Raw genomic sequence first — 12,348 nt, 5'->3', positions numbered from 1 at the left:
AAGGATAAATTCATTCATAGAACTTCCAACTGCTGGAGACTAGTGATCAAAAGAGGATCCTTACCATTGCTGTAACTTCATCCTCTATAATTTAGTGAAGGCTATAGAAATATGTATCCAAAGAAAGAGAATACCTTTAAATACAACAGTAGACACAACAACTTTAAAACTGAATAAAGATGAAGCAGTGGCATCTGACACAATTCATTCTTTCCCTCCAAACATTATCAGAAGGTATAGAATACTACTGTAAGAAGAGCCAGCCTTTCCCTTTCATTTTATTTGCTGTATGTTAATGGTGAGTTAACCTGGAAAAGGGTGTGCTATTTCAGTTCTGCTTCTAGAGAATGCAGACTTCAGTCAGAGGCTAATGTAAAAGCAGGAAGTGTTTAAAAGGATTGAGTACAAATTGAATTGGGCTCAAATATAGGCTGCGAGACGAGTTACGGGGTCTCTATGAACCCTTAATAATCAGTCTTTATAAGCAGCTTAGCAACAGCATTTCATATCCACATTTTGAAGTCAGTCGTATGTAATGGAATGGTAGAGCATTAAATGAGCTGGAGTCAGGCAACAGGATGTAATGATGATCAGACTGCTCTTTCAGCCACAGTTAAAGTGGGATCTTCTTATCATGCAAATTTTGCTCTTCCAAAGCATCTATCCAATATAACTTTCCCCCTCCTTCTCTCCTTCCTTCAGCATTCCTCTTACTAAAATGTGAATCTTCCTCTAAAAAAAATCACTTCTGCACTGCAGTTTACAACACAAATCCTCTAGGATTCAAGCTGAGTTTCTTTAACCCTGTTGCTACCAACCTTCACAGCATCTGCTGTTTTCCAGGCTTAAATTCAGCACACTGAGCAGTTAATAGTTCCTGCAAGGAGGTCGTCCTTCTTTATTTATCAAGTGGTTTCTCTCTGTCTCAGTGTTAGATGCAGCTCATTTAACCAACAGAAAAAATCAACGATCACCAGATGTTATATTATAGGAGTGAGTAATTATCAAAGAACATGACAGCCTTGGAATTTTTGAACAGGCAGAAGAAAAAACTTTAAAGTGTTTGTGTAGGGAAAGTTGGAGAATGCATGATACTGAATAATTTTAGTGGATATTGTGGGTTAGGGTTAGTTAATCCAGAAAATGGGCATCTACTTCCATGATTCTTTTTTCCAATGTTCAAAATATTCAGTTGTTTTAGAAATCTTTATTCTGGGAAACACTTTCTATTTTTTTTTCAGTTTCTGTGACTAAATACTTATTAACAGCATATTTATTTTGATTTAATGCATATGATTTCCCCAAATGCTAATTACTCTTCAGATAAGTAATAGAAATAAAATTGCACATATTTATAGTTCCTTTGTGCATGATAAATGGGGGAAAATAGGTGGCTGCTGCTTTTCTTCATAGGCATATTTCGTAAACTGGGATTACATCAAAATGAAAGTATGTGTCTGGAGATGTCATGACACAAACTCTTTCCTTGTGTATTTGTGTCCTGATGTCTGATGGGCGAATATCAATTTTAGTTTCTGAGTAAAAATGTCCTGATACCTGTTTGGTCCCTTATCCTTCAATGCTTTCCCACTCTTTTGGACACTGTGCTTTTATTTATATCTGCAAAGTCATACTTAAAAATAGGCAGCCTTAATAATCAGTGAACCTATCAGAGGTGTTTGAGATTCAAATAACAATTACAGTGAGAAATAATTTCTAGTCACATATCCCCAAATGACACTAAAATTAAGCAATCTCAGATAGCATCTCTGTACAGAAAGAATTATTCTGCCATAACAGACAAGAAAAGAAACTCAATGGTAAAAAGTTCCAGTGATGGAAAAGGGAGCCTCAGGGGACTGTCCTTTTCCCATTAATTTGGGAATAACGTCCCACAAACTCTGCAGAGGGTCTTTGATTGATTTCAAGATATTTTAAATCAGACATCCTAAGGAAGAGAGAACTGCAAAAGCCCCATTAAACCACTAAATAATTCACCTGTACTACTTGCATAAAAAAAAGACAAAGAGAAAACCTGCTTTTAGGTATCTTACCAAGCAATCAGATGTAATTTCAGCTTCTCTGCCTGAGAAATTTATTTGAGAATGTCTTTTGCATTTCCAGTAAATACAAAATACCCTAGGCAGGCATATAATGAAATGGTACATGAATTCATAAAGACCTTAAAAATGAAATGGGAAGAAAACTGATGCCTGTATATAGAATAGCAAAGGGTTATATTTAATTTAACCAGGGGAAGGGAGACAAGAAAGCCATCTAGATGAAAATCTTTGGGATATGTCTTGATCTCATGTATAATGTTTGGCTTATTTATGTTGATAACAATAATGATGTGGTCCAATACAACTCTCCTTGGAACAGGGAATCAGATTTGCTGTCTGTAGCTTAGGACAATGTTTACACCTAAACACAGCCTCTTCCTAACTTTGATAGTGCTGGAGAAAATGACTCTCATGATCAAAGAAAAGGAAAAAAAAACCACATTTCTATTGATTGAAATGGTGGGAGGAGAATGTAGAATTTCAGCCCTGGGATGGAGAGACAGATAACATGATTTCTGTGTTCTGCAGCACAGCTATATCACTTCTATCTTCTTTGCAAGAAAGCTGTTTATCTAACTGGGTTGTCTCTGCAAGCTTCCACTGTACACAAGTCCCCAGGTAAAGAGTCAAACCTTTGGAGAATTTAACTTATTTCAAATCTGACATGAAGCCTGACTGTTTTGGAGATTAAATGATTTGCTGATAAGAAGATGGGGTTTACCATTTGATGAGGCCTAGTATACTCTTGGGTAATTGGGGATAATACTCTTTAATAAAATGGAGTGATGGGAACCTGCCCTATCGGCTGACTCAATGGAGTGCAAGCAGGGCTTTTTTCCTCATAGAATGCTCAGAACGGACTTCCGGCACCTTTTTTGGATGGAACCTTATAGGGTAGGCAAGGCAGGTTGTATGAGATGTGTGAGTTCCGGCACCTTTTTCTTTTACAAAAAAAGCACCGAGTGCAAGTAATGTCATCTAAGAATCTTCTGGCCTTCACCTTCAAGCACACAGTAGGACTTCGTGAGACAGAAAGGCACACCAAGAGTTTCTTGTTAGACAGCTTTCCTTGAACAACAATTCGAACACTGATGTATCTGATGTTTCCAACCTTGCTGATTTACTGTTTCAATTATTCTTTGGTCATATTTGCTATCCAAGACTGACTGCAATATGGTTGTATGTATCCTGGTTCATGACCCATGTAAGATGACCATGTTAATGATTGCTTTGGGAGGCAGAGTTCCAGTCCAGTAATTGTCCTTTCCAGATTTTCAACCGAAGCATCTACAATATAATTTCCTGGGATCTTCAGGACATAATAGGGTTGGATTTACTTTTGTAGAAGTTTGAGTTAGTTGTGCATCTTTCTTCTAAAAAGTGCACTTACATGACCATTCCAGGAACTGCTTCAAGGGAATGCTATGACTTCTTGGCTTAAGTTTTAGGCTTGTACTGAGCACTAGATAGTCTTATAATGACTTTTCTTAAGACTTCAGGATCATTTTAAAGATGTAAAAATACCTAAGTCTTTAAAAACACTAGCCTGATTTCATTTCCACTAACACTGGGGAAGGTTTGTTAATGTTTAATGGTGCAATTCTTTTACACCCCTGCCTGCTTCTGATGTTCTCTAGACTGCCCACACAGTAATGTGGTTCCTTCTCTAAATCTTATATTTTTGCTAGAAGGAATAACAGCAGGAACCACAAAGCTTCTCATTTGGGAAAGTTATCTAGATATCTGTACTATATCTATATGTGTATAGCTTTCTATATGTATATAATTTGTGTGTGTGCTGTGTGTGTGTGTGTGTGTGTGTGTGAGAGAGAGAGAGAGAGAGAGAGAGAGAAAGGGAGGGAGGGAGGGAGGGAGGGAGGGAGATCTCCATCTATCCATCCAGAGTGTTTTGGACAGAGTGTTTTTGAGATATTTGTGTAATATAAAAGCATACCCAAATGACACCCTGTTTTGGCTGATATCATTCTTTTCCACATTGGGTCATAAAAGCTAAGACTCCTAATTATTATTTTTTTAGCAGTGAAAAAGAAGTCAGTTTTACGTTGTAACATTTTGCTGAATTGTATGCATAGTTTAAGACTAGGGACATTTTGTGTAGTCTGAATCTCTTCACCTTCAAATACACGTTCTTCTATTTTGCACACAAAACCTGTTTTCACTGAGAACAAGACCAGATTACAAATCTCATTTTTTTTCTTTTTCTTTTCTTTATTTTTCTCTTGAAGAAACAGCGACAACAGTTCCACTAAGAGTAGGAAAGGCTCTTGGCTCTGACAAGTGCAAGAAGTATATTTGGTTCTTATCCATTGATGGGATATCTATCTCAAATTGATTATCATAATTCAGTTTTAATGAGGCAAATACAGTTCTGCCTAAACAAGGTAGCATTCTAAATTTCTGCTCCAGTTATAGGCTTCTTTCTTTCATAAATATGGATGCTAAGATCTTAACAGCTACTTTGGCCTCTAGATTATAGCCGGTCTCCTAATTATTGTTCACCTGATTTAGGATGGATTTATACTGAGAATAATGATATGAGGTGGTTTTTTTTAATTCATGTAATTGCTTTAACACAAAAGAGACAGAATCTAGCAGCTATTATTTCTTTGGAGACTGAAAAAGCTTTTTATATTTTTATATAGTTTCTTGCAATTTTTGAAACTGAAAGCTGAATTATTTTAAGCTTCTTCAAGGTTTTACAGCTTGCACTGACATTTTTATTTAACCTATATTCACATCTGATTATCAACAGAATAGTATTACCTTGATTAAAGTTATGCTATGGTGCACAGGAAAGCTACTTTTTTCCCTTTCTTTTCTAATTTAACTTATGACTTCGAACATATTGTTGTATTATTAGAAATTCTGAAAAAAATAAAGGGATCTCACTAAAAGAAGCAGGACATAAATTTCTATTATGTGTGAATATGTTTTATAGATTACTTAAACATCTGTATTTCTCACTTCATTTTACTAATGTGTGATGCCCTGATTAGATTTCATAGTACTTAGACTCAATAAAAATACTTATTGTTATAGGGATTGGAATTTTACTTTGGGTTTTGACTTCTTTATTCATATTGATCTCAGCATAAGAATTCATAGAAAAATTGCTGTTAGTAAATCTCATCAATCTCCATTTTGGATTATATATTTGGGTAAGATAAATTTAATCTATATGGATTTATCTATAAAGTCAATTAGTATTTTTGTCAATTTGTCTTCTTAGTTTTATACCATTATAAATATAAAAGTAAATATATTGTATAATATTAACATTTTCTGGCAGAAACATCTGTCAAGAATTTTTGTTAGCAAACTGCAAACATTGGTTGGGAAAGGTCAATTTAATTTTCCTCCACATTTTCAGGTTTATCACTGGGTTTTACTTCAGCCCTGTTATTGATTAGAATGAGGAGCTTAATTTATTCCCTATTTGGCCTAATCTGAATAATAACATGCAACTTCATTAAAATCCTGACAAATTTTGGGTTCCATGCATTTAATGCCACAAAATAAATCTATAGAAAAAAATGGGTTATAGACATGACTTTGATGATTTTGCCCATGAAAAGATAAGATTTAGGGATAATCTTAATATAAAGAGGTTTAAACTATGTTGTTTTACTTGTTGTTACTGTTGTTTTATAAAATTCTGTAACTGTTTTACTCTGGACCATTTTGCTTTTGATATAGCTATTTTGAAATCTTTGGTTTACCCAAGAGTGCTTCTTGAAAGTTTATTCAAATTGTTGAACTTTATGTTGAAATTGATATTAGCTATTTATGCAAAATTTGGAATAATGAGGTAGAATATTCTATTTTTGTGAATCAGTGGAAACTCACCTTAAAGATGCTGGGATTAACTTCTTTTGATTTTCAAATGAAATTTATAAAACAGAAGATTCTATCATGGGTATACTTATGACTTTCATACATACTTAATCCTTGCTGCTGGACCTGCAATTTAGAAACTGGAACATATGTTCTAGATTTATCCTATTATTGCTAAGTTTTAGATATAAATTGTTAGGATTATTAACCTGCAATGATTGATCTTAGATCAATCATTGCAGGTTCGACATACATATGTTCCTCAAGCACTCAAAGTCTATCAGGACATCAAGAAACATTAATGTTCATAGTTAGTTCTTGAGGAATAGTCAGAAGAATGATTAAGCAACCTTACAAATCAACACATAGAATAACAAGAAGCATTGGATGGAAACTAACCAAGGAGATAAGCAACCTAGAACTAAGGAGAAATTCCTGACAGTTAGAACAATTAATCAGTGGAACAACCTGCCACCAGAAGCAGTGAATACTCCAACACTGGAAGTTTTTAAAAAGAGACTGGACAGCCATTTGTCTGAAATGGGAGATCTTCTAGTCCAACCCCATGGTCAAACAGAAGACCCTACACCATTTCAGATAAGTGGCTGTCCAGTCTCTTCTTAAAAGCCTTCAGTGATGAAGCCCCCACATGATTTTGATGCATTTTTTTATTCTGTATGATTGTCTTTTCATACCATGTTTATTGAAATCTAGCTCATTGGTCAGAAAACTAGGCTAGATTTTTTTATGACAGTTTACTGTGGACATGAATGTTTTATATTTATGGAATAATTCAATCATGTTTATTGAAGTGATATAATTGAGGAACAGGCTTATAGTGTTCATAAATTACTGTTTTTGAGAAGCAGATTACAACGTTTGGAAATTAAGACTGTTAGCTAGAATAAATACAGTTCCTTTAGGTAGTAAGCCAGGGAGAAAAACATAAATGAATGAAAATATTTGCAATATGTGTAACAGTTCACCTTATTTAAAAGCTAGTTGGACCAGAAAAATAATTGTCACAGTGATATGCCAACCACACAACATTCTGGAAAATCATGCAGAATATTAGGGTTGAATATTAGGGTTGAGTGGCTTTAAGAAGGTTAATCAAGTAGTATGGCTGTACCAAAAAGTCAGTTTCATAGCTGTAGTAAAACAGGGAACTTGATAAATATACATTAAATAACTGCAATATAAAATCAACTTTTTCAATGGCAAAAACTGCCCTGAGCAGTATCTCACTGCTTTCTATTTGTGAATGTGGTAAAAGATTCACATCCTTGTCTCTCCATCTCTCCTTTTCTATAATCATTTAGACTCATGTTTTGTAAAATATGCTATTTTTTAATCACATAGCGGTCAGTATTATATTAAGATACAAAATGTAACATGTTAAACATGTGACATAAAATATAAATTGTACCAGACGGTCAGTATTTAAATTTTCAGATAAGTGAGAACAGATGTTTATATGTTCCAGTTTAACCGTGTAGTAAATTGTCTCTCTATAACTGTCACTGGAGTAATATTCTTAATAGGCATTTATGAAGTAAAAGGTAGCATGCCAGTTAGGATTAAGATTAACAATAACAAACTCTGCAATACAAGCGGGATAGGCATAATTTTCAATATAAGGAAATGCAATTGAAGCTGCTATATAGGGAATAATATTAGTAACAACTGTTAGTAACATTATTCCCCATATATCAACTTCAATTGTATTTGCTTGGGTTGTAAATTATGGACAACCTACTTATATAAATTTTCCCCCTTTTTTACAACCCAGTAATCCCTTAATTCAGGGAAGAGTCAGGGCAACTGGAAGGAGCTGAGCCCTCCCTGATGCCATGCAGAGTTCACAACAGATATTTTTTTCTTTGTGCCCTAGGAGGAAAATATCTGCCCCTTTCAAGGATCGAATTCTCAACCATCTAAGTGAGAGGCAAGAGTTTTCACCACTAGGCCACCAGGCTGTTTTATGGATTTCTTATTTATATCCTACTTATATAGCATACACATACACAAAACACACACAGAGAGAGACACACACATTTCTAACTGTTAATCTGTTAATCCAGGCAAAGTTTTGCTCACTATCACCTGGAACAGTACATATATTTTTTAAAAAAATCAAATCAGGACTTTATATCTCATTTTCACTTAGACATTCCTTCATGGTTAACCCTGTTAGCATTGAGGATAAGGGTGAAAATAATATACTAAGTACCATGGAAACTAATCCATGATTTTATTGAAAGCATCATGCTTTCAATACAAAGATACCTTTCTGACGGAAGATCTGTTCCACTCAACACTGGAAAACCATGAGCAGGAAATAGTTCTAGAAATCTGAGATTAAAAGAAAAAATCCTCATGTTACAATCCATCCTCCCAATATGGCAACAACAACTGATCTATAGATCTGGGGAGCATAGATATCAGAGTGAGTAAATATAAAATATATTGATTGAAGCTAACAATCTTCACTGAGAAAATTAGCCACAATGCTTTAAATTTTTGGTCCCATGCAGCCTTCTTACAGTACATGAGAGAGAGGGATCACAATTGTTGCACTATTTTGCTATTTCATGGTAGAAGGATTTTGAAGAAAGCTATTTATGCCAAGTAGTTCTTTGAACTTCATATTAGTTATCTCTTTATGCCCAATAATAGTATGAACATGTATGTTATTTTACCAAAACCTATTTTGCCGTCTAAGTTTGTCAATGTACATACAAAATGAATGACCAACTCTGTGCAAGAATGCGTATTTAAATCCTTCTCCATGAGGATAATTCATTCTTGATCACTCCTGTTAAGGCCTGACTTAACCCCATCATTTTTAGAATAATTTCTTTACAGCAGCAAGTCTATAGAAGTAGCATTCTGTGTGAAATCATATCCTTCAAACCAATGCTGTTAGTGTTTAAATATTGTAAAATATCAAAGCAACATCCAAAAACCTGAGGGCATTCAATCACCTGAAATTTGCTACAGATGAGAAGAGGCATTGATTCACTTTCGGCAATCTGAGTTTTTCTTTAACATTCTGCTTATCATATAGCAAGTATACAAAGGGGGATAAATACTAAAACTAAAAATAAATAGATGAGAAAGTAAGTACATAAAGCTAATTATGTTGAAATAATTATGAAAGTTGGGATTAGTAGCCTTCATTTACTTCTATGATTATAACAACATTAATCAACACAGTCCAAGCATTGATGTTGGTTAAAGTTTTAGCAGATTACAGGATATGGTTGCAGATCTGACGCATTCCATCCATCAAAATGTAGACTATCAATTTGTACTTTACTGTGTTTGCTATTCCTATAACCTAGCAGTTTCATATGTTTTTTCTTCCAAAATTTAAAATCTCAGAGAGTATATGTTTAATTTACTTCATCTTGAAGCCTTGTGTCAGGCCTTCCTTTTAGATTCCATTTTATTCTAAGAATACCAGCCTAAATGGAAGAAACTGGAAATAATGCGAAGAACAAAAAATATTTGATTGCTTTGTTTGTGTCTGTGAATAGCTGAATTAAAGAAAATTCTTCTTTTTCTTGACCATCTCTTGCTCTGACCCAGGTAACTTTGCAGAATTAGATTTTACATCTTCTAGTGAGAACATTCTTCAGGTGAGATTGTGTAGTTTTGCACTGTCTTTAGTTAAGCAATTGAGTAATTTCACTGCTTTTCCAAAGTATTTACTAGTGATTCCCACTTCAACTGACATTTCAGATTATAAAGACTGTGGTCTATTATTTGAAGAAATGCTCATTTTCTCTTATGTTAAAAAATAGGATGATCATTACAATGTCAGGCATTTAGTATAAGATGGTGAAAAAGAAACAAATTGGGGAAGAAAATATATCAGAAAATTGCTATGGATAAAAAAGGACAGAATCAAAACATACTATGTACACATTGAGATCTTCCTCCAAGGCTCTTTCCCTACCACCCAAGTAAAGTACAATCCATGCATCCTTGAATAGCAGAAACTCTGCTGGCATGGAATTTGCTTCTTTCAAATTCCTATCCTACTTCTATTTCTTCTGTTACCTGTCACTGCCTGACTAACTTTCAGAGTAACAGGTGGTCAGCCTGTCTGTTTTTTTACACTTTGAAGTTTGGTGATAGAATAAAGTGAAAGACACTACCTGAACAGCAATATTGCTGGCGTTGTCATGGGGACAATAGGAGGAGAAAGATGTGTTGGATATGTTTAATGCCTTATTTGTAAAAAATAATAAAGGCAGGAAAGAAAGAAAGAAAGAAAGAAAGAAAGAAAGAAAGAAAGAAAGAAAGAAAGAAAGAAAGAAAGAAAGAAAGAAAGAAAGAAAGGAAGGAAGGAAGGAAGGAAGGAAGGAAGAAAGAAAGGAAGGAAGGAAGGAAGGAAGGAAGGAAGGAAGGAAGGAAGGAAGGAAGGAAGGAAGGAAGAAACTTATTTTCACTTATGGTCTAGAGATGAGATTTAAAAAAACAGAAAAATGCCATGGGCACCAATTGGAAAAAAAGATTGTTGCTAAGACATATTTGGGCTATGCTTATATATCAGTAGGAACATGTCCTGAAGCATAAGCAAAGAAATAGGCAGGGTTAACATTTAAAGATGGGCTAACAAAAAATATTTCAATTGGGAATATAAGCATATGCAACTTTAGTCAGAAATTTCTCAAAGTTCATTGGGGGCTAGGATTTATTTATTTATTTATTTATTTATTTATTTATTTATTTATTTATTTATTTATTTATTTATTTTAATTCCATTTATATCCCGCCCTTCTCCGAAGACTCAGGGCAGCTTACAAGCTTAGGATGAGGGTTAGGGTTAGATCACTTTGAAGTCAGAGCTGAAAAAGGGTGTCAGGACTAGATTCTTGGAGGTTCTCAAAGGAAAGAAAACATAACCACTTTCCGTTCAGTTTCTTTTGTGGGCTGCAGTGAAATACATGGGAGAATCCCAATGACAATGAAAATGAACCTAGGGTTAGGGCTATGGTTAGGATTAGGGTTAGATCACATTGGAGTCAGGTGTCAACCTTCACCCGGATTTGGCTGCAGCCCTATTTGTTCGTTCTCAGTTGCCACAGTTTTGGGAGAGGGGAGATGAATTTTTAGTTTAGACATAATATATTGTTCTATGGGAACTAAGGTCAAGTTATCTAAGTGTTTGGCGGGCTGAAACTACCATTAGAAAGCCTGACAAATTAGTTAACTGGGGATTGTGATTTATGACACACTGCACGGTGGGAGTTCAAGGTTTACTCTGTAACCTTTGGGAGGGGAACTTTCAGTCTTCGGTTCACCTTTCTTTGTACTGATTCTACGTAGCCAATAAATGTGTTCTTTGAGGAAAGCAATTGCCTCAGAGTTCCTAATTATACTGGTCTCATCTATCGGAACCATGACATCAGGGCTGAAAAAGGGTGTTGGGCCTAGAATCTAGGAGGTTCTCAAAGGAAAAAAAGAATATAACCACTTTTTGTTTGAACTGTTTTGTGCACTGCAGTGAAATACATGGGAAAATACCATTGACAATGAAAATGAACCTAGGGTTAGGGTTAGGATTAGGGTCAGGGTTAGATCACTTGGCACTCAGGGCTGAAAAAGGGTATTAGGGTAAAATTCTAGGTGGTTTTCAAATGAAAGAGAACGTAACAGCTTTTCGTTTGGACTCTTTTGTGGGCCACAGTGAAATACATGGGAAAAGCCCATTGACAATGAAAATGAACCTAGGGATAAATAAAATAAATAAATAAATAAATAAATAAATTTATTTGTATACCGCCCTTCTCCCGAAGGACTCAGGGCGGTGAACAGGGCAAACATATAAAAATACAAAATACAAAAATTAAAAAGGAATTAAACAAGATGCCCAAGTTAACAATAGATTAAAATACATTTAAAACAACAATAAAATCCAAACCCCATCCCCCATCAGGCCAGGCCGGCTTGACAAATAAGTCTTCAGATCGTGCCGGAAGGAGCGAAGGTCGGTTGCCATCCGGAGCTCAACCGGCAAATGGTTCCACAATTCCGGCGTGCCCAGGGTTAGGGTTAAAGTTAGGGCTAGGGTTCCGGCACGCCCAGGGATAGGGTTAAAGTTAGGGCTAGGGTTAGGATTAGATCACATTGGAGTCACAGCTGAAAAAGAGTGCTATGGGTAGATTCCAGGAGGTTCTCAAAGGAAAGGGAACATAACCACATTTCATTCGGTCTCTTTTGTGGGGCAAAGTGAAATACATGGGGACATCCCATTGAGAACGGAAATGAACCTAGGGTTAGATTTAGGGCTAAGTTTAGGTTTAAGGCTAGGTTTAGGTTAAGGGTTAGAATTAGATCACTTTGGGGGCAGGGCTGAAAAAGGCTGTTAGAGCTACATTCTAAGAGTTTCTCAAAGGAAAGGGAATATTTATTTATT

Source organism: Vipera ursinii (genome assembly GCF_947247035.1).
Source record: "Vipera ursinii genome assembly, chromosome: 1".
NCBI lineage: Eukaryota > Metazoa > Chordata > Lepidosauria > Squamata > Viperidae > Vipera > Vipera ursinii.
This window is presented reverse-complemented; position numbering follows the sequence as displayed.